Source organism: Eleutherodactylus coqui, chromosome 1 (assembly GCF_035609145.1).
Source record: "Eleutherodactylus coqui strain aEleCoq1 chromosome 1, aEleCoq1.hap1, whole genome shotgun sequence".
NCBI classification, from domain to species: Eukaryota; Metazoa; Chordata; class Amphibia; order Anura; family Eleutherodactylidae; genus Eleutherodactylus; species Eleutherodactylus coqui.
Genome location: NC_089837.1, coordinates 190,044,267 through 190,050,266, shown reverse-complemented (window position 1 = coordinate 190,050,266; position 6,000 = coordinate 190,044,267).

Below are 6,000 nucleotides of genomic sequence, written 5' to 3'. Positions count from 1 at the left end.
TAAACAAGATTACTGTTAACCCCTTAATGACATGGCCTATTTTGGCGTTGAGGACCAAGCGCTTTTTTGGTATTTTTCCATCTCCATTTTTCAAAAGCCATAACTTTTTTATTTTTCCGTCGACGTGGCCATATAAGAGCTTGTTTTTTGCGTGGCGAGCTGTAGTTTTTATTGGTGCCACTTTTGGCTACATAGACTATATCGTAAAATTTTTAATTTTTTTTTTATGATAACAGGGAGAGAAAACGCATCAATTCTGCCATAGATTTTTTTTTTCTTTTTTTTACAGCGTTAATCATGCAGCATAAATGACACACTAAATTTTTTCTGCGGGTCGGTACAGTAACAACGATACCAAAATTGTTATTTTTTTTAGGTTTTTACACTTTTTTGCAATAAAACACCGTTTTTTTGGAAATCTTTTTTTTTTCTCTATAGCTGCATTCAAAGTTCTGTAACTTTTTTATTTTTCTATGTACGGAGCTCTGAGGGCTTATTTTTTGCAAGACCTGCTGTAGTTTTTATTGGTACCATTTTGGGGAATGTACGGCTTTTTTGATCACTTTTATTGCATTTTTTGGGAGGCAAAATGCTAAAAATTAGCATTTTGCCTCTGTTTTTTAGGGTTTTTTTTTAACGCTTTTTGTCGTACAAAATAAAAAGCATGTTCAACTTTTTGTACACGTCGTTACGGATGCGTCAATACCCAATATGTCGGGTTTTAATTTTTTTTCCCTTTTTTTTATGCTAATATTACAAAAAGCATAAAAAAGGGTTTTTTTTACATTTTTCTTTTTTTTACATTTTTCTTTTCTTTTTTTTTTACACAATTTGAGTCCCTCTGAGGGACTTGCAGCACTATGCCTATGATCGCTGTTATAAGGCATGGCAGAGCTACTGCTCTGCCATGCCTTATCGCTTGTACAGCGATTATAGGCACAGGCAATACAGGACATCAGTGTCTGGCGTCCTGTTGCCATGGTGACAGGCCGGGCTCTCGCGATGACATTGCGAGAGGTGGCCAGAGACACAGAGGGAGTCCGCTCCCTTTGTGAACTCTTTCCCTGCCGCGATCTACTTAGATCGCGGCAGGGAAGGGGGTTAACAGCAGGGGGGCGCATCTCCGATGCCCCCCCCCCCCCCCCGCTGTTGCAGCGGGACGCCGGCTGTGACTGACAGCCGGCTCCCACTGCGGAATAGCGCGGGATCTTATGTGATCTCGCGCTATCCCCAGGACGTACCGGTACGTGCTGTTGCGGGAAGTACCAGGCTCCCAGGACGTACCGGTACGTCCTGGAGCGGGAAGGGGTTAAGAATCACTATCCTCTCCCCTTAATTCCAGAACTGCTGGAGAGGCTTTGAACAGCCAAGGTTTTTACTAAACTAGATCTCAGAGGAGCATATAATCTGGTATGTATCTGCCTCGAAGATGAATGGAAGACGGCTTTTAGAACAAGATATGGACACTTTGAATCTCTAGTGATGCCATTTGGTCTCCGCCATACTCCCGCTACCTTCCAGTACTTCATCAATGACGTATTTTGAGACCTGTTGCACTAATTCATAGTGGCATATCTCAACGACATCCTCATTTTTCCTGATAAGTTGTAGGAACATCGCAAGCACGTTCGGGTGGGCCTGGAGTGACTCCAAGAGAATAGTCTCTACATTAAGCTAGAGAAGTGTACAAATACAATTTCTAGGATACATGATCTCCCCAGACAGCCTGAGTATGGGCCACAGCAAGATAAAAACCATCCTGGACTGGCCCGTTCCATAAAATGTGAAGGAGGAACAGCCCCTGATCGGCTTTACAAACCTTTACTGAAAATTTATTAAGGATTTCTCAAAGGTCATCTCTCCCATCACCTCCCTCACGAAGAAAGCACACACATTCTTCTGGTCCCAGGAGGCACATGTCGCTTTGGAGAAACTTAAGGCTCTGTTTACCTCAGCAGCAGTACTGATTCACCCAAGACCAGAAGTGCCTTTTGTTGTTTAGGTGGACGCCTCCAACTCCGCAATAAGAGTTATCCTGTCACAACAAGTCAGAGATAAGATGTAACTACACCCTTGTGCATTTCTGTCCAACATCATATCACCCGAGGAGAAAAACTATGATGTTGGGAACAAGGAACTTTTGGCCATCATGGTGGCTTTCACTGAATGGAGGTACCTCTTGGAAGGTAACGGATCTTACTGACCATAAAAATTTAGATTTTCTCTGCACTGCCAAGAGGTTTATCTGTAAGGCAAGCAGGATGGGCCCTGTTTTTCTCCAGGTTTGATTTTATTGTGTCCTACAGCCCCTGTTCTCGAAATGGCAAGGCAGACGTATTGTCCAGGATATTTTCAGAGCCTGAAGTGAGTGCAAATACAAACCATACAATTCTGTCCCCCCCCCCCAAATTTTATTGGGTATCCTACACTGTGAAGACTTGCTAACAAACCTTAAGAGAGGATATAAAAAACTCATTCTTGAGTCATCCTTCTAAGGATGTGAAACTTTTCTTTACAGAGGGGCTTTGGAAGTGAGAAAAACAATTATATGTCCTAGAGGCTGGACACCTCAAAATCCTTAAATTAGTCCATGATTCTAAGCTTGCCGGTCACCTCGGGGTCACAAAGACTGTAGAACTTTTACTTTGTTTCTTTTGGAGGCCCAACTGCAGGATGAGGTGTGGAGAAGTATGTCACCTCTTGTGAAGTATGTGCTCGAATTAATACATTTGAGAACCTTGCTATTAGAAGCGTAAAAAAAGAACATAGACAAAAAATTCAGAAGGAAAGTAGAGGAGCAAGAGACACCAATCACAAACTAAAATGTTTCTACACAAATGCACAGAGCATGGGAAACACGGAGAATTGGAGCTCCTAACACAGGAAGAGAAATATGATGTCATATGCATCATGGAAATTTGGTGGAATAATACACATGATTGGAATAAAAGGCTTGAAGGATACAACTAATTTGTGAGAAACAATCCTAAAAAAGGGGAGGAGATATTGCGTTGTATGTTAGGAAAACATTAACCTCCGCAGAGATTCAAACTTCAGAGCATCGTAGTTATGTAGAAACTGTTTGGGTAAGAAAACAAAGAGAGAATAACAGAAAGGACACTATTGTAGACATTTACTATAAGCCGCCTGGACAAGCAGAAGATATTGATGAACTCTTTCTACATCAGATGGCCAAGCTCTCAAAAAAGCATGACATAGTGATCATGGGAGATTTTAACTATCCAGACATTTGTTGGGAATCTCTCTCAGGCAAAAGTAATGATCCAACTAATTCTTATCCACTCCAAAAAGTAGAAGAGAAAACAAGGGGATCTGCTATCTTGGACCGAATTCTTACCAACAGTAAGGGAATGGTTGAGGAAGTAAGAGTGGCTGGGACCTTAGGAGGCAGTGATCATGCTATCCTTAAATTTTGGATAAAAAGGGGAGGAAGACCTGAGAAAATTCAGACCTCAAGGTTGGTTTTCAGAAAGGCAGATTTTAATGAACTCAGAGGGTAGGGAGAATCCAATGGCTGGATGTTCTTAGGGACAGAAATGTCCAAGAAGGTTTGGAAACATTGCGAAATGAGATTCTCAAAGCACAATCTTTAACAATCCCTAAAAGAAGAATGGGAAGCATTTAAAGAGATCAGGATGGATGAACACAGAACTTGCACATATGTTAAAAATGAAGAAAAATGAAACAGGATTCTAGAGGTGAAGGTCCAAATGGATTGCATCCTAGGATACTAAAGGAAGCAGCAGAGGTAATTGCTGAGCCACTCGCCATAATCTTTCAAAATTTCTGGAAAACAAGAGAAATCCCAGAAGATTGGAAAAGGGCAAATGTTGTCCCTATCTTCAAAAAAGGGAAGAAAGTGGATACAGGAAACTACAGGCCTGTGAGCCTGACTTCTATACCGGGAAAAATCTTTGAACAAATTATTAAACAACATGTATGCAAGTGCTTGAATAAAAATGAAGTAATTAACAAAAGCCAGCATGGGTTTGTAACAAACAAGTCATGTCAGATAAATCTAAATTCTTCTATGACAAAATCATCGACTGGGTTGATCAGGAAAATGCGGAGGATATAGTATATCTTGATTTTAGTAAAGCATTTGACAAAGTATCTTAGCTAAGTAGCAGCAAATTGGAAACAGGCTTGGGTATACTAATAGATCATAGACTGAACATGAGTCAACAATGTGATGCAGCAGCCAAAAAGGCAAACAAAATTCTGGGATGTATTAAGAGAAGCATAGAGTCTAGGTCACGTGAGGTAATTATTCCCCTCTACTTTTCCTTGGTCAGACCTCATCTGGAATACTGTGTCCAGTTCTGGGCACTCCGCTTTAAAAAAGACATAGACAAACTAGAGCAAGTTGAGAGAAGTTATCAAGATGGTGAGTGGTCTGCAAATCATGTCCTGTGAGGAACAGTTAAAGGATCTGGGAATGTTTAGATAGCAAAAAAGAAGGCTGAGAGGAGACTTAATAGCTGTCTACAAATATTTTAAGGGCTGTTACAGTGCAGAGGGATTGGCCCTTTTTGCATTTGCACAAGGAAAGACCAGAAGCAATGGGATGAAACTGAATTGGAGGAGAGAAAGATTAGATATTATAACTTTCTGACAGTGAGGATGATCAATGAGTGGAACAGCTTACCACAGGAGGTGGTGAGTTCTCCTTCAATGGAAGTCTTCAAACAAAGCCTGGAGAAATATCTGTCTGGGATGATTTAGTGAATCCTGCACTGAGCAGGGTGTTGGACCAGATGACCCATCCAACTCTACCATTCTGTTATTCTACAAAGATGGCCCACTTCATCCCTATACAAAAGATTCCCACTGCCAAGCACACAGCAGAGTTGATGATCCGGGAAGTTTTATGATTACACGGAATTCTGGATGACTTGGTCTCTGACAGAAGGTTCTAGTTTACCTCAAAATTCTGCACAGCCCTGGGAACCACTGTAAATCTTTCTTCTGCCTTTCATCCCCAATCTAATGGCCAGACTGAGAGGACGAACCAGACCCTGGATCTCTGCTGCTTCATTTCACATTTCCAGGATGACTGGTTGGACTACCTACCAACGGCAGAGTTCCCCTACAATAATGCCAAGCACAGTTCAACTGCTTCAAACCAGTTCTATGACAATTATGGTTCCCATCCAGTCTTCATTCCTGGCTTTAACCCTTTCCAATCCAATTTTGGATTCAGGGTTTCATAAAAGGCTTTCTCTTTTTGCTGTTATACAACGGTGCCATCTGCTAGCTAAAGCCAGTGTGTGTGCGCCAGAGAGGCTCCGACAGCGGAGTGGCTGGCAATAGACGGTGTAGCGGCTAGTCGGTCGCGACAACATCGTGGCATGGTGGTTTCAGCACAGGCAAAGACCGGTTGCCTGGTTAAGCAGGTCAAGGGTTAATGCATCATGTGCAGGGTCTGCTTGTGCTGTCTGCCTTGCTGCATGAATGCATGCTGGATTAGCCATGCCTTAGAGTGGTTTTCTATTCACTCTGCCATTGTTTCAGGTGCAGAGAGGCTACATATTCTCATCCCTTCTGGTGAGCAGTGCTGCTTATTCCGTTCCATAGTGGAGAACTTGGAGGTAGCAGTTCTGCTGTGCTGGGTGGTTTTCAACTTGCAGATACGTCGCTGCTGATTCCTTTCCAGTTTGTTTTGTTGCTTTTCATTTCTGTTTTTGCTTTGCATGTTAGTTTATCTCTCCAGGGGTTCCTAGAGGGACAATCAAGGCCCAGAAAGAAGACCGCTGGGCCGCCTTTTATCGAGGCGATGTCCCCACTTTAGGCAGGGAACCATCACCCTCCCTGCTAGGTTAGGACCAGGCTTCCTTCCCTCTCCCTGGAGTAGTGCTACCGTCCCGCATAGCGTGGTGCGCGACTCTTTTTCTACCATATGTATGTTCCCTGTCACCGTGCGGAGTGTTGTACTCTGGTGTCGCATGGGCCTTACTTCTGGGTTACATACTTCGGTTG